The sequence below is a fragment of the Zingiber officinale genome, chromosome 1B (assembly GCF_018446385.1).
Source record: "Zingiber officinale cultivar Zhangliang chromosome 1B, Zo_v1.1, whole genome shotgun sequence".
NCBI lineage: Eukaryota > Viridiplantae > Streptophyta > Magnoliopsida > Zingiberales > Zingiberaceae > Zingiber > Zingiber officinale.
Genome location: NC_055986.1, coordinates 62,017,137 through 62,039,257, shown reverse-complemented (window position 1 = coordinate 62,039,257; position 22,121 = coordinate 62,017,137).

Genomic DNA, 22,121 nt, shown 5'->3' with positions numbered 1-22,121 from the left:
CTACATCACTCACATCCCTCCGCATAATTTGTTACATACCCAGTAATCGCCTTTATAGTCCACCCAGTTACGGGTGACGTTTGACGAAACCAAAGTACATAACTCCTTATGTAGGGAACCATGGTGACTTCAGGTCTAAGGACTAGTAGTCATACTAATAGCCACATGAGAAAGTATATGACACTCATATAATGATCCATGATACTTTCTCATGGCGGGTTATTCAGTATACATTCTCTAATGCATACCCATGTGTCAACTTGATATCTCTATATCCATGACTTGTGAGATCAAGTCATCGAGTTGACCTACATGCTAGTCTTATTGCATTAATATTATCCCTGAATGTTAATACTCGACTAGGAATGATTAAGAGTAGTGTTTCCTATATCATCTCACTATCGGTTCAGCTAACCGATTGATATAGGTAAGAACCTTCTACTCAAGGACGTTATTATACTTAGTTTATTTGGCACCAATACAAGTAAGTATAATAACCAAAAACCAAATGCCTTTATTTATATAGAATATGATATAACAAGTCCAAAATATAATCATCAAATGATTGGCTCTAGGGCTCTAGCTAACAACTATGTTCACTTACGTTTCAGAGTATATCCTCAAAACGTAATTCTTAATAACTCATCATTGATCTAATTATTTCAATAAGAGTCCTATACCTTCTTTCCGCCACACCATTTTGTTGGGGTGTACCAGGTGCAGTCAGTTGGAATTTAATCCCGACTTCTGATAAGTGTCTCCTAAACTCTCCTAAGAGGTACTCGCCACTACGATCTTACCGCAGTGTTTTGATAATTTTACCTTGACGCTTCTCCGCATCAACCCTGTACTCTTTGAACTTATCAAAGTACTTAGACTTACGACGCATCAAGTAAATGTACCCATATCTCGAATAGTCATCTATAAAAGAGACGAAATATTCGAAACCACCTCTTGCCTGGATAGTCATAGGTCCTCACAAATTAGAATGAACCAATTCCAATACGTCTTTGGCTCTATACCCCTTAGACCTAAAAGGACTCTCGGTCATTTTTCCTTCAAAGCAAAACTCGTAGGTTGGAAAGTTTTCCACCACCAATGAACCCAAAAGTTCATCTGCTATTATCCTTTGAATCCTACTCAAGTTAATATGACCTAGCCTTAGATGCCAAAGATATGATTGGTTCATTTCCGAAGGTTGCTTTCTCTTATTAGAGTTAGAAGATGTGTTATTAATTTCCATTTGTTGCATCATGGAATTTATTGGATTTATATAAATTGCCAACCAACGTACCAGAACAGATAACTTTCCTCTTTTTCTTGATAACAACTTTGTTATCAAAAGAGACAAAATATCAAGTTCTTTGAATAGTTTAGAGACTGAAATCTAGTTCTTTCTAAACTTGGTACGTAAAGATAATTTCTCAAAATCCATGTTTTATTCCTATCAGAGAATAAACATCTCCCACTGCAACAACTGCTCTATTTGCAGTAGTGCCCATGTAGACGGTGATTTCTCCTTCATATAGTTGTCGGGTTTCCTGGAACCCCTACAATGAATTACAGACATGATCAGTGGTTCCCGTATCTACACACCAGGTACTGGTAGATAACACCACCAAACATGTTTCAACAACTAAAAAAAACACCTTTATTGTTCTCAGTTCTGAGAGGACACTCCACCTTAGTGTCCAAGTTTTATTTCCAATCATTATTGGGACTACTAAGTCTATTCTATAGTATAACAACTAGGTAATTGACAAACATTTAAAATCCTAGGAATCACAAAAATATTTGGTCAAGACCAACACCTTAAAATCCTAGTGATTTATCCATTAATTTTATTATCTTGTCAACCTAACTTTATGATAAATAAAATTAATAGTTGGTCTTTCTTTGATCAAATATTTGGTCAAAACTTTGAATTTAAAATATTATTGGTTCCTCAAAATAATATCATTTAAATTCACCAACACCTCAAACACCTTGAATTTTGCATGTCACGATAGTGTGGACGTATACAAATTTAAACATTTGTAAGAGGAGGGTTTTACTCATTAATTATCTTGTCAATATATCTTTATGACAAATAAAATTACCTCAAACACTGTGAACTTTGCATGCTACGATAGTGTGGACGTATACAAATCCAAACATTTGTAAAAGGGGTTTTACCCATTAATTTTATTATCTTGTCAACCTGACAAATAAAATTACCTCAAACACCGTAAATTTTGTATGTCATGATAGTGTGGACGTATACAAAATCATACATTTGTAAGAGGGGGTTTTAATTTTATTATCTTTTCAACATTTCTTTATGACAAATTAATAGTTGATTTTCCTTCGGTCACACAAATAATAGCAGTGACTCCGATGGGGAGGATACTATTAAATGCGCCTAAGTGTATACCATTACTTGATACTTAGTCCATTAAATAAGATTGTGCCCCTTTCGATGGGGAAGATCACACACTCCTAATCAATTTCCTATAACCATCCATAAAGGAAGTTTGACCTAGTGATCTGTAAACAAACTCATCCGATGGGGAGGGAGGCACTCAGAGCCAACACGCAAGTTTGTCGCATCACTTATAAACCAGTAATGGAGACCGTGGAATTTATCTACTAATCCCTCTCCCACTTAGTTATTTAAGGTGAGGAATTTTAACCTAGCAAGTACACATCACATGCGCACACACATCACAGTAAATAAAAGCAATAAATATGGAAATTAATTGTTCTACTATTATGGCTTCTTCCATCACTGTCCTTCATATGCTGCCAGCCCTAGGGTTCATGTCGTCGGGTCCATCGAGCTTCCTTTTCCGCTGCGCCTCTGGTCCTCCAATAGCACCACGCCTCACAAGGATACGATCCGTGACAGAAATAGAATTTTACATATATCGATCCTATATTCCACAAGAGCATGTACATAATGTCTAGATCGAACAAAAAAGTAAAATCCTAGGGCTAATACAGCTCCTGTTGTATTTAATAAATACAATCATGTACATACATAAAATGCCCTCGACATGCCCAAGGGTCCAGTCACACACAATCACATTAAGCCATAATAGTTGGAGCTTGCAACCACAGAGTTAGCATATCCTACTATTATCCTACCTAAAATATGTATGACATGTGTATAATTAAACTAAAAACCAAATACACAGAGGCAAACCCTAGCTTTGATACCAATTGTTGGTTGGTCCTAGGAATATCGTACCGGTTCCCCTGTACAAAAATTTTATACAAGTTCTGAACCTTTCCAAACAACCTATTGTGTTCTTTAGAAATTAAATTCGGAATCACAAATGGAACTTAACATTATTGATTCCAAATTTAACTTATCTGTTCTTAGAGGTTTAGACTTGGATCGCAAACGATACTTAGCATTATATATCCAAATCCACCTATGTTACAAATTCAATTAAATATTTATTTCGAAAATCAGCTCTTAAGTCAAACATGGAGAGGCAGTTGTCCTTCTTGGGTATGGGAACATCCACCACTGCCTTGACAAAGGCTCTTAACGAAATTCAATATTTAATTTCCTTATATAACTCTAGGTTTAACCAAAAAGAACAATCGAATCACAAGATCAAAAAAATAAAAGAAACACAAATTTGAAACAAATCCGAACATCTAGAATCACTAACCTCTTGTGTTTGGAATTCATACAAAGAAAAACTAGTATGATGCGGAAAATAATTAGTAGTTATACCTTTCTTTGTATGCAACAACCTCTTGATCTTCTACTGTATTCCTTTTCTTATCTCGGACGTCGTTTGGGTGATGATCTTCCAAGATGAGAACCACCCAAGCCCTTCTTCTTCCTTCTTCTAAGTTTCGGCCAAGCAAATTTCTCCAAGAGATAGCAAGTCTCGGCCACCACCACCAAGCTCCAAGGGATGCTAGAAACAAAGCCTCCTTTTCCTCCTTCTTCTCCTAGCATGATCCGGCCACCTTCCAAGCTCCAAGAGATGATGAGGTTCGGCCAAGGAGAAGAAAGAAAAAGGAAAACGGAGAATAAGAGGGCCGACCACACCAAGGAAGAGAGGAGAGGAATAGAAGAGAGTTTACTTTTTGAAGTCACCCCTCCCTCTCTTTTATAATCCTTGGTCTTGGCAAATAAGGAAATTTTTAATAAAAACTTCCTTATTTTCTTTGCCATGAAAAGGAAAATTTAATTGATAAAAAACAATTTCCTTTTCTTTTATTAAAGTGGTCGACCACCCCTAATTCTCCAAGCAAGGAAAGTTTTAATCACAAGAATTAAAACTTCCTAATTTGTTTCCAGAAATTTTTAAAATAAAAATTTCTCTATTATTTTTCCCTTCATGGTTGGTTATAAAAGGAAATTTTATAAATTAAAATCTCTCTATTAAAACATGTGGATGATTTCCAAAAAGGAAAGTTATCTTTAAAATTAAAATATTCCTCTCAATCTACAAATAAGGAAAGATATCAAATCTTTACTTAATCTTTTGTAGAAAATATAATAGGAAAAATTTAATTTTATAACTCTCTTTTAAAATCATGAACATGGTTTCAAAAAAGGAAAGTTTTATCAAAAATTAAAATCTTCCTTTCAATCTACAAATAAGGAAAGATATCAAATCTTTTCTTAATCTTTTGTAGAAACTATAAAAGGAAAGAATTAATTTTAAAACTCTCTTTTAAAATCATGAGGATGGTTTCATAAAAGGAAAGTTTTATCAAAAATTAAAATCTTCCTTTTAACTACAAATAAGAAAAGATATCAAACCTTTCAATTAATCTTTTGTAGAAAGCTATAAAAGGAAAGATTTAAATTTTAAACTCTCTTTTAAAACCATGGTATCCACATAAGAAAGATTTAAAAAATAAAATCCTTTTTAATTTAATATGGCTGGCCACAACAAGCTTGGATTCAAGCTAGGGTCGGCCACACAACTTGGCTCATCCTATTTGCTTGGCCGACCCAAACTTGGGTTCGAAGCTTGCTTGGCCGACCACCTTAGGAAGGGTATAAAGGTGGGTATAAGTGGGTAAAATACTTTATTAATAAGAGGCTACGATAGGGACAGAGAGGAGGAATTGGTTTTGGTCTCCCGATGAAATTAAGCTTCCCGTGTTCATCCCGAATACCCAACTTAATTTCATCAATAATAATTCATTCCACTAAAGAATTATTATTAAACTACCGCACCAATCCCAAATTACATTTTGGGCTCCTTCTTATCATGAGTGTGTTAATCTCCCTGTGTTTAAGATGTTGAATGTCCACTAATTAATTGAGTTACTGACAACTCACTTTAATTAATATCTTAGTCCAAGAGTAGTACTAGTCAACCTTATTGTCGTGTCGGACTAAGTCCACCTGTAGGGTTTAACATGACAATCCTTATGAGCTCCTCTTGGGGATATTATCAACCTAGATTACTAGGACAAAATTTCCTTCTATAATCAACAACACACACTATAAGTAATATCATTTCCTAACTTATCGGGCCTATTGATTTATCGAGTTAAATCTCACCCTTTGATAAGTCAAAGAAATAAATACTAAATATATGTGCTTGTTATTGTATTAGGATTAAGAGCACACACTTCCATAATAACTAAGCTCTTGTTCTTTTATTAAGTCAGTATAAAAAGAATTTATCTTAAATGGTCCTGCTCAATACACTCAGAGTGTACTAGTGTAATTTATCAGTCAAGATAAACTAATACCTAATTACACTACAACTATTCCAATGGTTTGATCCTTTCCATCTCAGTCGTGATCTACTATTTATAATTTATAAGGAATTGATAACATGATCTTCTGTGTGTGACACCACACAAGATGTTATCTACAATATAAATTAATCGAACAACTACACTTAACTTATAAATGTAGATATTTGGCCAATATGATTCTTATTTCTAAGTAAATGTTTATACAAAAAGCTAGGCTTTTAGTATACATTCCAACAGTTCTATGTATATTGTACCTTATATATGTTTGATGAAATGTGTGTGAATGCATATGTGAGGGATTTGTCTTTATTTTAAGCTTGCTACTAGACTGGATAACCAAGGGATCCTTAGTGATAGAGGATACTCATTCAACCGGACACATTATGCCCTTAGTGATAGAGGGCATCGATACTTACCCGCTTTCTAAAGTCAAAAGATCTTAACATAGGGACTAATCCTTGTTAGGATGTTCCAATTGGAGTTGATACTCTAGTGCTACCATTAGGAAGTACATCAGATAACTCTAAGAATGGATGACTGCGGGGTCCTAGTGACAAGGATTCCCTCTTAACTAGACTTTCTAGAGTTACCTCTTTACTTAATAGCGTTAGAATTTGGGTAGATTCTCTGGTGTAACTTACGCGGGGGTTGCGCTAGGCTTTAGTTAGAATCCCTATATGAGTGTAAGCATAGAGTTAGGTAGATGAACAATGCATAGTGACATTAACTATCATCATAATGAAACCGAAATCCTTGAATCTATCACATGCCACTCACTTACGCTCCCTCTCTCTATTCTCTATTTCCTCCTCTTTCTCTAAACTTTCTCTTCCCTCTTCTCAACTTCTCTTCTAGTGTTTGTGAACCAACATTTGATTGTCTAGATAATTCACCGTATAAAATTAACTAGTGCTTAATCAACAGTTCTAGTGGGATCGATATTTTTATTACTAATGATGTAACGTTGCACTTACGACCTTGTAACACTTTTCTTATAAACTTAGGATTTTAATTAACTTAACCTTAAGTTAAATCCTTAATCAACTCCCACTTATTTGATATTTCAAATAGGCTTTCTCCTAGCCCAATCGGCTCATCCCCTTAAAATGAGTCATACAGACTTCGTTTATGTCCTGAAAAATTTCTAAAAATTCTTGAAAAATCTAATAAGGTTATTTCTCTAATAACACTTATTATTTAATTTGCCATATCTTACACCTAGAGTTTCTCTAGGTGCCCAGACAACTTGGGTACGGCAGGAGGCAACCAGCTGTGGTGGCGATCGTTGTTTGGTGGGAACATGTCGCCCGAACAGGTCTAGGCTCCTGGAAGTGGATAAAGTCTACGGGTTAGACTTTCGATGAGGTGCAGCCACATCATCACACTCTAGGTGCCCGGGGATGGATCTAGGCACCAGGATGGAGCAATAATTGGCGGGTTCAATCAAGAACTTAAAAATATCAATTCAAAAAGCTTTTGTTCTTATGTGCTAAAATCTCCTACGACACCAAAAGGTTACTCTAACAACCAATACTCAAGCTTTTACTCTACTTGTTGTTGGTAACATTTTTGTTTATATACATTGTACTTAAATTCCTGTAATCCTTTTTATATTATAGTGATTTCCCAATGATAGCACTCAACGAGTGGAGTAGGAGTCGTTGAAGGCTCTGAACTAAGTAAAAAATTACTTGTGTTAGCACTTGCCGTTTTTTCCTTTCTCTTTTCTGCTGTGTTTTCTTTTATTCTAGATTTTCAAAAAAGCGAAGAACATTATTCACCCTTCTCTAGAATCTTTATGATCCTAGAGATTTTACCCACAACGATTAGCTAGAAAGCAATATGTGAGTAGCAGAAGCATGATGGGTTCATAACCCATAGAACAATAATTATCTACTTTAGAATAGATCATTATATTGTTATAATGAAATCCTATTCCCTAATAGATAGGACCTCCCATGGTATTAGAATGGACAAGTACAGGGGACCAAATTTATATTAGTAGGGGAGCATATATATATATATATATATATATATATATATATATAATAATTAAAATTTTAAACTAAAGTAATTTATTTAGGAAAATAAAAACACAAAAATTGATAAATAATATAGAAACAAGTTTGTATAAATTAATAGAAATTTCTAGAATTTTTCTATATTTTAAAAGAGTCATTTTAAATTTTATGGAGATAAATGGATAGGATATAAAGTATGTTTAGAATACCCAATTAAAGTAAGAGTTGATTGAATATATAAGCTAAAGTTGGTTTATTAAACACTAAGTTTTTAATACCTTTCCTACTGCTCATCTCTGCTGCTTCTTCACAAATGCGCGACAACGCATCTCTCCGTCGGCGCCTTGCGCCGCTGCCGCTATCATCGTCCCTCTCCTCCATCTCCATCATAAACCATCTTGTAGTTTAATTGATGGACTAATTTGGTTCTCATGATTTGTTTAAAGTTAATTAATTAATAATATTAATTAATAGGTTAGTAATTAATGTTATTTGATTTAATTTGTAAGTTAGATAATTGGTTGTTATATAATTAACTAAGTTATTAATCTATTTGCTTAATTAATAAAGAAAAAAAGGATTTAATTGAATTAGATTGAGAATTTATTATATATCAATTAAAGGATTAATTGAATGATTAATTGGCTTACAAATTGATTTATCTAATTAACATGCTGGTTAAAAAAATTAATAGATTGACTAATTGATAAATTGACTAGTTATTTAATTAATAAGTTGATTAATTAACTAATAGATTGATAATTATCTGTAGATTAATTAATCATTGAGTTGATTAATTGGTTATAGATCCTTAGATATTCTCCATGCCTTTCTAGGTAGATCTGAGATTGATAAAGACTACTGACTTGAAGATGGTTAGAATGATCTACATTGAGGTGGATAGTTTCTGCTTGCCTTCTTTAAATTTTTGACCTTAGTGCTTGATTCTATTATTTGCATTGCTTGTGTAATAACTATTTTACCTTGATATCTACTCTATTAATTCTTAAGCTTTACCTTTTATTGCTTGATCTTGTATTTTTGATCTATTTTTGGTATCTATATAGTCCAACTTGTTATTCCTACTTGGGTTGGTAATACATATAGAATATTAGCATACCGTAGTGTAGTTGTGATCATATGCTTGTGCATTTATGTCATACTACATGGTTATATATTTAGACTCATGCCTATGCGTGTTAGATATTATATTGTAGCAAGTGGTAGAGTATTCTACTAGCTTATCTTTTTCGAACTGCCATATGAGACTACTTGATTATAACCTTATTATTTTAGGGTATTTATGATGATGCCATGGAGTTAGTTGAGATATTATGATTAGATGACTATAATTCCCTTGATTTAGATTGTTACTATTATACTAACTGCTGTACTTACATGCATATTGTTAGATTTTCTACTTATTGCATTTCTATGCATTTGAACTGCCCATTAGATCAAAGAGTGGTACTAAATTATCGTACATAGACCGTAGCTAGATAATTGAGTATCCCACTAGACCTTTGTTTGTCATTAAGATTTAGGCCTATACATTCATAAGATCATCCTCAGTGTAGGATATTGAGTATTCTAATATACCTTGTTTATTATTTAGGCTTATGCCTATACATTTGTAAGATCATACCTTAGTATAGGATATCGAATATCCTACTAAACCTTTGTTTATTATTTAGGCTCATGCCTATATGCTAATGAGGCTAGACTGTAGTATAGTTCATAGTATTTTACTCTTAAATATGGTTGTTACTGCATTACCTAGATTGGTGGATATTTATGCTCATACCATATGTTAGTGATAACATACTGAGTGTAGTTATAGGGTATCATTATTGGATGTGATTGTTTTTTTTGGCTTATCATGACATAATGTATATCCTGTTGACCATTATCTCTCATTCATGATTGAGAGAGTCATCAATAATCATGATACATATGACTATCTATGAGACATCCATGGTAGCGAGCTCGCATGTAGTCTATAGCTAGATAACTATGTATATACTCTTATCTACCCGCGAGACATTTGTGGTATCGATTTTATGTGCACATAGGAATTGTTATATGCTAGTTATGCATTTATTTGTACAGGGATTGGATGTACTATATATACTATCAATTTATTGGTTATACCTAGTCGAGCAAGTTACTAGAGTGTTATGTTGTTGGTTGTACTTTTGGTAATCAGATGATTATATTAGTGCCCTTATTTTTGTAGTAAGTATTATTACCTGAGGCTGCATCCTTTTATATATTGTATCATACACTACCTTTTTATGCTCACTGAGTTGTTGTAGTCACTATCTCTTGCTTTTCCTTTGACTTTTAGGTTAGAAGATAGAGAATGTGTAGTGTGACTTAGAGGTCCTGGCTGCTAGTCCCACTCGAGTTTGGATTCCTTTTCAAGTTTTTTGAGTTACTTTCCATTATTTCAATTTTCTTCCTATATCAGTTTTGAGCTTTATTAGAATAATATAACTTTTATATCATTTTTTTAGTATATTCACATGTTCATGCATACATACACGCATTATCATTTGGGACTTGGTGATATTATATTACATTGGTGTTTACATTGGCTTGATCTGAGTTTGATATCATATTTCTCATATTTCACTAGGGGGTATTTGTTGGAACCCCAAGGTGTTTTGATGTGATCAAACAAGCTAAGTTAGGTCCTGCGTTTGTTTAACCCTTGTGTCTAAGTGTGCAGGAGCTTAGGAACACAGGAAGTCGAGCGGAAGACGCGCCTAGCGAGAAGGACGGCACGGGAGAGAGCCGACGGGCTCGGTGCGTCTGAGGGACGAGGTGTCTGCGGAAGAGTACACCGGTGGATGAGAAGAGCGTGCGCGGCGCTCGAGGGACGAGAAACCGGGAAGGAAGGCTGCTCGAGGAGAAGGCCGGAACATGGGTTCGGGTGAGCCCTATTCCGGAAGGCCGAGATCACCCAAGCTAGCGGAGCCGGAGCGAACAGACTGGGACTTGACGGAGAAGTGATCCCGGACAAAAAGTCAACCGTAGTTGACTTTTTGCTCCGGGGCGCCCGGAATGCTTCCGGGCGCCCGGAGCATGATTTTGACCAGGATCGCGATTTTCGCAATCTGACCGTTGGGGGATAAAGTTTATCCCCCCGGGGGCGCCCGGAACCCTTCCAGGCGCCCGGACCAAGACTATAAATATAGCCTTGGTCCAGAAGCAATGATCAATCAAGAAAAACTACTTGTAATCCAGTGCTTTCATTTGTGTTATTTATTTCTGTGCTTTCAACGCTGTAAGAGGCTACTCCGCCCAGAGGAGAATCAATTAGTGCGCCGTCTTTGCCTTGGATTAGCAATCCTCTGATTGCAAACCAAGTAATTCCTCTGTATCTATTTTCTGTTTTAATTAGTATCTGCCTTTTTAATTACAAGTTCTTTTAAGTTAGTTGAATATCCGAGAAGGGTTTTTGGTTTTATTTTGTAGGGAAATTCACCCCTCCCCTCTTGCCGGCCTCCAAAGGGACCTACAAGTGGTATCAGAGCCGAGTACGCTTCAGGAGGACTAACCGCCGATCGAAGCAACAAGATGACCGGACCAAGCATCGTCCCACCAAAATTCGAGGGGAACTTCGCAGACTGGAAGCGTCGTATGGAGGTATTCCTAAAAACAGATTTTGAAATTCGGTTTATCATGAAATATGGTTTTGTAGCTCCAATAGATAAAGATGGAAAAGAAAAAGAAGAGAGCGATTGGACAAAGAAGGAGCAGAATGAGTCGGTAGCAAACAGCCGTCACCTGCTGAGCGTGTTACCGCCTCAAGAGGTCAACCGCATCGGAAACTATTTATCTGCTAAAGAACTTTGGGAGAAGTTCTTGGAACTCCACGAAGGCACGTCCGAAGCGAAGCTCGCTAGAAGGGACATCCTCCGCAACAAACTGATGAACATCCGTCTGGAGAAAGGTGAGAAAGTAGCTGGTCTACATGCGAAGGTAAAAGAACTAGTTACTTGTCTCGAAAACCTTGGTGAAACGGTAACAAACCGGGACACTATACGCTACGCGCTCAACGCGTTTCCAAGAACTCCGGAGTGGACATCAATCGTCGACGCCTACTACATCTCAAAAGACCTGGAGGTAAGTACTTTAGAAGAGTTGTTCTCTACTCTTGAATTGCATGAAACCAGGTGTGCAGGAATGACAAAGGATACAACCCAGACTATGGCGCTGAAGAAGGATGAACTCGAGTCAGACTCCGAAGACGATCAAGAAGCATACATGGTAAGAAATTTTAAAAAGTTTTTTAGATCTAATAAATTTAAAATGCAGAATAAAAAGAATCAAGGTAGAAGAAAGGTATGGTGCTACCAGTGTCAGAAGGAGGGACACCTAAGGGAAGACTGCCCAGAACTCAAGAAGGTCAAAATGAAGACATCCAAGAAACACAACCTAAAAGCAACTTGGGGTGACACTTCTTCATCTGAATCAGAAGCTCAAGAATATGCGGGGATTGCACTGATAGCAAGCCACGAAGGACAAAGCACATCAGAACCCAGCATCGATGAAGGGGGAGCGACGTGAGATGGAAGTAGCGAAGCAGGGGGAGATTCAGGCTTCAAGTCCGATATGGTAAGTGAGGTATGCCTCTTACCCCCTGATCAACTTTATTCTGGCATTAAGGCAATGACGAAATCCATGTATAAATTAGAAAATGAAAATATCAAATTAAAAAATGAAATTTTGGAAACAAAAAGAATTTTAGCAAAATCATGTCTTATAGAGGATTTTGATAAATTAAAAATTGAAAATGAAAAACTAAAAGAAGAAATAGAAAGATTGAAAAAATCTAATGGTTCAAATATTCCTACTTTTAGAAATTTAAATTGGTATTATAGATTTCATCAAAGTCAAATTAGAAATATATCAAAAATCTATATACCTAGGAAATACTTGGTTAATCCTGTAGGTAGGAACCTTTACTGGATTCCAAAAACCTGTTTAACTTAAAATTAAAGTCAGACTTAGCATTTTCAGCAAGGAAATTAAACAACTAATTTCTTTATGAGGCTTTGTCTAAGGAAGTGGTTGTTGCTCCAATAACCAAGAAGGCCTAGTGCCTCGCCACGACCTGGAAGCCAACAATCGAAATGAAAAGTTTAATTGACTAACTGAAAAAGCATTAATTTAAATTACTTAATGCTTTAAAAGAGTTATTCAATTTGTGTTAGAAAATAGTTAAAAACTTTCTAACTTAACTTAGAAATTTTTTATTATCTTAGAAATTTTCATGAAAATTGACTTAGAATTTTTTTTAAAGTTAACTTATTTTTTTTAAAGTTAACTTATTTTTTTTTAAAATTGCCTTATCATTTTTTTTTAAAAAAAAAAATTTGACTTAGAATTGTTTCTTATGGATATTCACTTAGAATTTTTTTTTAAAATTAGAATTTTTTTTTGGGAATGCTGAGATAAGTTTTAAACTTAAATTTTTAACACTTATGACTGTTCTTATCTGAAAAATATTTTTTTCAAACGAAAAATTCTAAAGAGTGTCTTTACTAAATATTTTACACTTAAAAGTTCTTGTTTGAATTTACCTTAGACTTTTTTATAACCCCAATTTTTATGTGATCAAAGGGGGAGAAGTATGTTAAGTCTAGGGGGAGGTACTATATAATTTTTCAATTGAAAAATATTTGGACTTATTTTAAATTGTTTTTATTGCATATGGTTACCCTAACTTAACTTGGGTTGCTCACATCAAAAAGGGGGAGATTGTTGGAACCCCAAGGTGTTTTGATGTGATCAAACAAGCTAAGTTAGGTCCTGCGTTTGTTTAACCCTTGTGTCTAAGTGTGCAGGAGCTTAGGAACACAGGAAGTCGAGCGGAAGACGCGGCTAGCGAGAAGGACGGCACGGGAGAGAGTCGACGGGCTCGGTGCGTCTGAGGGACGAGGTGTCCGCGGAAGAGTACACCGGTGGACGAGAAGAGCGTGCACGGCGCTCGAGGGACGAGAAACCGGGAAAGGCCGGAACATGGGTTCGGGTGAGCCCTATTCCGGAAGGCCGAGATCACCCAAGCTAGCGGAGCCGGAGCGAACAGACCTGGACCGAGACTGGGACTTGACGGAGAAGTGATCCCGAACAAAAAGTCAACCGTAGTTGACATTTTGCTCCGGGGCGCCCGGAACCATTCCGGGCGCCCGGAGCATGATTTTGACCAGGATCGCGATTTTCACAATCTGACCGTTGGGGGATAAAGTTTATCCCCCCGGGGGCGCCCGGAACCCTTCCAGGTGCCCGGACCAAGACTATAAATATAGCCTTGGTCCAGAAGCAATGATCAATCAAGAAAAACTACTTGTAATCCAGTGCTTTCATTTGTGTTATTTATTTCTGTGCTTTCAACGCTGTAAGAGGCTACTCTGCTTAGAGGAGAATCAATTAGTGCGCCGTCTTTGCCTTGGATTAGCAATCCTCTGATTGCAAAACAAGTAATTCCTCTGTGTCTATTTTCTGTTTTAATTAGTCTCTGCCTTTTTAATTACAAGTTCTTTTAAGTTAGTTGAATATCCAAGAAGGGTGTTTGGTTTTATTTTGTAGGGCAATTCACCCCTCCCCTCTTGCCGGCCTCCAAAGGGACCTACAGTATTGTCCTATTTGGTGGAGAAGTATAGTCTCAGGGTGTGACATCAAGTACCTTTAATTTCCATTGTTTCCATCACTTTAAACATGAGGTAAACATTTCTTAGTTCTTGATCATGAGTCTGGAGTATCCACTATCCAACATACATTCATTGTGAATTTTTATGACTAAGTTGTTTGAGTTTGATTTGTCCATGAGAGTAGTGCAACTAACTTGTTCTGATTCAACTAACTCTTTATTTGCTTCACTTATCTTTTTCCCATAGTCTTTTGCATCATTGAATGGTATGACTTTCTCAAGTTGTTCTTGAGTCAAACTATAATGTATGATTGTAGTTTCTTTTGCATTGGATGGGATTATGATGTGCATAGGTTATATATATTTTTAAGCATTTTTTGTTGTACATCTACTTATTTTTCATGCATAAAATCTATATTTTTTACACTCTATTTTATTATTATATCGTATTTCTATACTATTTGTTCGGAGATTTGCTCTTTGCTTATTTTGATTGATAAGACATGATTTGGAGTGAAAATGGAGTTAAAAGCCACATTGGAGCAACTCCAAAAGAAGACCAACAACTTGGATGTGCCCTTGGCACGACCATGTGCCTCCACCCGCACCACCCATAGGCAGGTCGTGTCCCATAGGCATGATTGTAGTTTCTCTTGCATTGAATTGGGTTGTGATGTACTTAGATTATATATGTTTTTAGGTATTGTTTATCATATATCTACTTGTATTTCATGCATATAATTTATATTTATTGCACCCTATTTTATTATTATATCATACTTCCATAATATTTGTTCGAAAATCTATTCTTTTCTTATTTTAATTAACAAGATGCAACTTGGAGTGAAAATGGAGTGGAAAGGCACATTAGAGCAACTTCGGAAGAAGACCAACAACTTGACCATGTCCCCTAGCATGGCCATGTGCCTCAACCTGCACCACCCATAGGCAGGTTATGCTCCACAAGCATGACCATGCCCCATCACTAGAGAGCAGCTGTGGGCGCATGCCAAATGGCAGGGTCGTGCCATTTATGCATAGCCAAGTCATGTTCTAGCCGTGCCATACTCCTAGAGCCGATCCAAAGAGGGGGCATACCTTTTGGCATGGTCATGCCTCTCCATGCTTTGTGCCATGGAGTCAGGGCCATGTCGCACAAAAATAGGGATGTGTTAAATCCTGGCCAGATTGGCGACTAAAAGTAAAACAACCATAACTTTGTGTTAGTTGGAGTTATAGGATGTTCATGATACCAAAATGTTGCTAACATCAAGATCTACAACCTTTATTTAGAGGCAATAGCAAGAAAACATGGTCTATCCATGCTAAAAGACACAGGCGTGTCTTCTAGCCATAGCCATGCCATATCCTCTGCCTAGACGACAGACCAAACTTTGAACCACCATAACTTTCAGCTCGGTTTGAGCCATGACTTGATCAAATTAATAGAATGTAGATAATTTCAATATCTATCACTTTTGCTCAGAAACATGAGAAAAATGAGTTTAAGGGGTGAAAAATCTATTTTAGCGGAGTCTTGTAAACCTGGCAAATTTAGACAGTTTGGAGGAGGCATAAAAGGGTTAAGAAACACATTCTTTGACTCATCTTGGGTTTGAGACTTCATTCATCGCTTTGGGGAAGGGTTTTCCCCTTAGGGGGAAACCCTAGAGCTTCTATCTTCCCCAATCTACATGATTGATATGTGTAAATATTATGATCATTTATGCATGTCTTAACGCACATTCACTTGCTTTATACGTATATATTCTTTGCATGATCACCTATTTTATCATGTACTCATCATATATACTCTTTTGTTCGGATATCAGCTCTTTATTTGATTTTGTGTTGATAGGGACAACTTTTGGAGCAAAAACAAAGATTGTCGACGCACCGGAACGAGCCAGAGAATACGCCCGTGCAACCTCGCATGGTCATGCGGCCAAACAGAAGAGGAGCAGTGCACGACCGTGCAACTCTTGCACGGCCGTGCGGCTAACCAGAGGTAGACCAGAGCATGGTTGTGCAAACTTGCACGATCGTGCCCCTAACAACCGAAGCCAAGCAAGGAACGGCCGTGCAACCCTGCATGGCCGTGTCCCAGGAGCCGAGGCCGAAGTTCACACGGGCGTGCAGTGCGGCCAGAGACAGGAAAGGGCACAGCCGTGCCATATTGCCATGGACGTGCTGCTGTAGCTGTGCCCTAGCCTATAAAAGGGTTTTAACCCTTCTTCTCAAAGGGGGAGAGCCGAGAAGCGAGCCGTCAGTAGGAGAATCACCATGGTATCGTTCCATGCCATCCAGGACCTTTGTCCAATGATCTTTCATCACCACATCAACTCCAGAAGCAAAGGATTGGATCCAAAGATCACTCATTGTCGTTGGATAAGCATACTTCTTCTTTCTCTCTTATTGTTTGAGGATGCTTAATTACATTATGTCTTCGGGTTTTTCTCTGGCGTCTATGGAGTAGATTTCCTGTTCTAGGATGAGGGAGTAATTGTGGGTTGGTTTTGATGTAATACTCATATTTATGCTTTATTTCATTGGAAGATTTCACTTGCTTTGTTTCGACTACTCGATCTCTATATCGTGTTAATTGATTGTGTAGGAATTGCCAGCCTCGTAGAGGGAATATCTTAGATTGTACACCCGAGAGGCCCTAGTGACAGGGTTAACCCGTTCACAGACATCTAGGGAACTTCCTTGAAAGGAGAGGCAACTTCTCCACAAGGAAGTAAGAGACCAAATTAAGCTCCTTATTTCTATCCTTAATGACACCAATTAGAGTTGCGTTCTTGTGATCTACCGAGGCCCCCTAGTGATAGGGGTTAACCGTAACAGGATTTCATAGGGATCTTCTCTATTTGATACTTAAGGATAGTTGCTTTAGCTTCCGGTGAATGCATGTTGATGGACAATGAGTAAAGGATAGAATGTGATACGCCAATACCACCACAATGAGACCGAACTCCTAGGACTCTTCATAAACCAAGTCAATTACTTCTACTTTGCTAGTTCTCATTTCCGCTTCCCAATCTCATCTCTTTAGATAACTTACAACCATCAGTAGTTTAGATAATCCAAAGTGAGCCATCGCAATGCTTATAACCAGTCCTCGTGGGATCGATAATCTTTATTACTGACGATGAATCCCTGCACTTGCGGGATCGTAACAAGTTTTTGGCGCCGTTGTCGGGGACTGCTTCTATAACATTAGCGAAAGTCATATTAGATTAGACTAGACTTAGTCTCTTTTTCCTTTATCTTTCCTTTTTCTAATATTTTTCATTTTAGAGATAAATAATTTTATTTTTTCTTTTCTTTATTTTTTGCATTTGTTATTAAAACGCCTAAAAAATATATATAATATTATTTCAGTCTCTTCTTTACTATATTCCGTATCTTGTTTTTGCATATGCAGAGCTAATCTTTCAGGACAACTTCTATCGTTCGATCCAGAGATCAATAGGACTTTCCTGAGAAGAAGGAACCTACAAAAAACATTTCAAGTTGCACAAGAATCTTCAAAAATGGCTGACAAACTGTTGAAGGACTACGCAACACCTTATGCACGAGGGGTTCGGTCTAGTATCACTCGACCGCCAATCGAAGCCAACAATTTTGAAATCAAACCTGTAGTAATTCATATGGTTCAGCAGAATCAATTTAGAGGAGGACTGCACGATGATCCAAACCATCACTTAGAGCTTTTCTACGAGATTTGTGGTACTATGAAAGTGAACAGGGTCCCTCCAGAATCAGTAAGGCTACTTCTTTTTGGATTTTCCCTAAAAGATAGAGCCAAGCAGTGGCTGAATTCCCTTCCAGCAAATAGTATAACATCTTGGGAGCAATGTGAGCAGAAATTTCTGGACAAATTCTACCCGCCAAGCAAAACTGCCCACATGAGGAATTTGATCGCAAGCTTCAAACAGATAGAGTCAGAATCATTATTTGCAGCCTGGGACAGATTCAAAAGTATGTTGAGACAGTGTCCCCATCATGGCCTTGAGAAATGGTTGGTTCTACACACATTCTACACTGGAATCAATTATCACACGAAGGTATCCCTCAATTCTGCAGTAGGAGGAGCACTAATGAACAAGAACCTTGATGAAGCTGAAGAGATCATAGAGAATGTGGTACAGAATCACCATCAGTAAGCAACTGAAAGATCTGGTAGTTCTTTCTCAGGAAATCCAATAAAGGCGTAAGGAAAATTTGATGTAGATGCAGTGACACTCATGTCTGCAAAGCTGGACACTCTGACCAAGAAGTTTGAGGCCATGGGAAACAACACGACCAATGCAATAGTTTGTGTTTGTGAGACTTGCGGAAGTACGGATCATGCTCAAGATACTTGCCCCTTAGGGCCAATACAAGTATAGATAAACCAACTTGAGCAATGCGATGCGATAGTCAGTTACAACCAGAAGCAAAACAATCCGTACTCCAACACATACAACCCTGGATGGAAGAACTGTTGGGATTTCGGGCCGCAAAACCGCTTTTTCGCGTTGTGAAAACCCCGATTCCCATGCCACCGGATCCGTGCGAAGTAAAATTTTTGAAAAACATTACAAGTACGAGTTTCTTATGCTAGTTCTAAACTAGGAGAAGGAATTTTACCCTTGATGCGAAGCCCTTCGCAATCCCGCTAGTCCTCGGTTCGCCGGATCTCGAAAGTGTCAAAGTAGACACTTCTCTATATGTATCCACACAAGCAAGAGATGGAGAGGCCAAACAAAAGGTGTACTAGCACCTATGAAGTGTTCAGCCAAGAGAGGAGAGGGAGAAGAAAATTGAGAGCAAGAGGAAGAAGATGGAATGAATGCCTTGAATGAAAAAATCAATCTCATCCACACTAAAGGTGGCCGGCCACATAATGGCTTGTAACCCCCATGGAACATCAAGAGTTAAGTCTCTTGATCTCCTCCATGAGATGGCATTTGGTCAAGTCAAACTTGACAAAATGAAGAAGCCTTGATGATGTGGCATTGGTCAAGTCAAAACTTGACTTTTCATCTTCCTACTTAAGTCAAGTCAAACTTGACCACTTTTCTCCCTTGGTTGATCTAATATAACGATTGATTCAAGTCAATTTTAATTTAATAAATCTCTATTCATTGAATTAAATTAATTAAATGAGTCTAAGTCTAAATTAGACTCACTTAACACATGAACCAACTTGAGTCCAACTCAATTAGCCTAATTTGGATTACTCTTAATCCAACTTGGTTCATCATATGAACCTAATCCTTTAGGTTCATCAAATCAACCTAATCTCCTTCTAATTGCCCTTTGTGTGTGACCCTATAGGTTCTTGTAACGTTGGCAATACTTCTAAACCCATTTAGAAGCATAAGTAATGAGCGGTATCTAGCAACACATCATTACTACCCAAGTTACAAGAATGTTGAGATCCAACATCACCTTGTGACTACTAATTGTGACTCCTCACAATATATGACAAGTGTCCTTCTATCCTAGACATCTAGATTGATCAATGTGAGGTATAGACTGTGTCATCCTCTAATCAATCTAAATCTTGAACTCCAAGTAGACTCACTCGATCAAATGAGCTCAATATCTCATATTGACTCATTTGGGCATGGCCATGCACTTCGTAGTCTCACTCTATCAAGAATATCGATGTCGCTCCCGTCATATAGGAGGGATAGATCCCATCTACATCACTCACATCCCTCTGCATAATTCGTTACATACCCAGTAATCGCCTTTATAGTCCACCCAGTTACGGGTGACGTTTGACGAAGCCAAAGTACGTAACTCCTTATGTAGGGATCCATGGTGACTTCAGGTCCAAGGACTAGTAGTCATACTAATAGCCACATGAGAAAGTATATGACACTCATATAACGATCCATGATACTTTCTCATGGCGGGTCATTCAGTATACATTCTCCAATGCATACCCGTGTGTCAACTTGATATCTCTATATCCATGACTTGTGAGTTCAAGTCATCGAGTATACATGCTAGTCTCATCGCATTAACATTGTCCCTGAATGTTAATACTCGACTATGAATGATTAAGAGTAGTGTTCCTTATATCATCTCACTATCGGTTCAACTAACCGATTGATATAGGTAAGAACCCTCTACTCAAGGACGCTATTATACTTAGTTTATTTGGCATCAATATAAGTAAGCATATTAACCAAAAAACCAAATACCTTTATATATAAGAATATGATACAATGAGTCCATACAACAATCATCAAATGATTGGCTCTAGGGCTCTAACTAACAGGAACCACCCAAATTTCTCATACCGAAATAATCAAGATCAAGGGCCAGCAAAACAAAGTTATCAACCTGGGCAACAGAGCTACCCATATGGACAACAGACTTATCAACAACAGCAACCTTCACAGCTGTGCAGAATCGAAAAGATGCTTGAAGAAGCTCTCTTAGAGCAAAAAGAGATGAAGAATGAGATCAAGAAATTGACTCAAAGACTGGAAAATTCAGAAAAACATCAGAAGATGCAAGACAGCCAGATAGCCCAGTCTTTTTCAAGAGCACAGGGAACATTTCCAGGAAAGCCTGATATAAACCCAGTGGAACACTGCAACCGTATTGAGCTGAGGAGCGGACAAACTGTGGGAGACCTCCAAATCACTACTCAGAAAGGACCTAACTCAGAGGAAGATCCCTCTCCCCTAGTGCCCAATCAGATCCAGAACAGGGATGGAGAGGAGACCACCAAGAAAGTTGAAGGAACTCTTCAAATTCCCCCACAAAGTCAAACGATTCCATTTCCTCAAAAACTGAAAACATCCCAAAAGATTGAAGAGTTCAACCGATTCCTGAAGAAGATTAAGGAAATTTACGTAGAAGTACCATTGATAGATGTACTGCACCAAATGCTGAAGTTCACAAAATTTTTAAAGGGTATCTTATCTAACAGGAGGCAGAAGGGTGACTTCGAGACCGTAGCATTAACAGATAACTGCAGCGCTTTACTTATGGCAAATATTCCACCGAAACTTCATGATCGAGGGAGTTTTTCCATACCTTGCAAAATTGGTTCTGAACTCATACAGAAAGCCTTCTATGACTTGGGAGCTAGCGTTAGCCTACTTCCATACTCCTTATGTAAGAAGCTAGGACTCCAGAACATTAAACTGACTACTATGGCATTGTAGTTAGATGATCATTCATGTAGATACTCAATGGGAATAGTGGAAGACGTGCCAGTAGAAGTAGATGGATGCATCATCTATTAGTTAGAGCCCTAGAGCCAATCATTTTGATGATTGTATGGACTCATGTATATCATATTCTTGTATATTAATAAAGGCATTTGTTTGGTTATTATACTTATTTGTATTAGTGCCAAATAGACTAAGTATAATAGCATCCTTGAGTAGAAGGTTCATACCTATATCAATCGATTAGTTGAATCGATAGTGAGATGATATAGGGAACACTACTCTAAATCATTCCTAGTCGAGTATTAACATTCAGGGACAATGTTAATGCAATAAGACTAGCATGTAGGTCAGTTCGATGACTTGATCTCACAAGTCATGGATATAGAGATATCAAGCTGACACATGGGTATACATTGGAGAATGTATACTGAATGACCCACCATGAGAAAGTATCATGGATCGTTATATGAGTGTCATATACTTTCTCATGTGGCTATTAGTATGACTATTAGTCCTTGGACCTGAAGT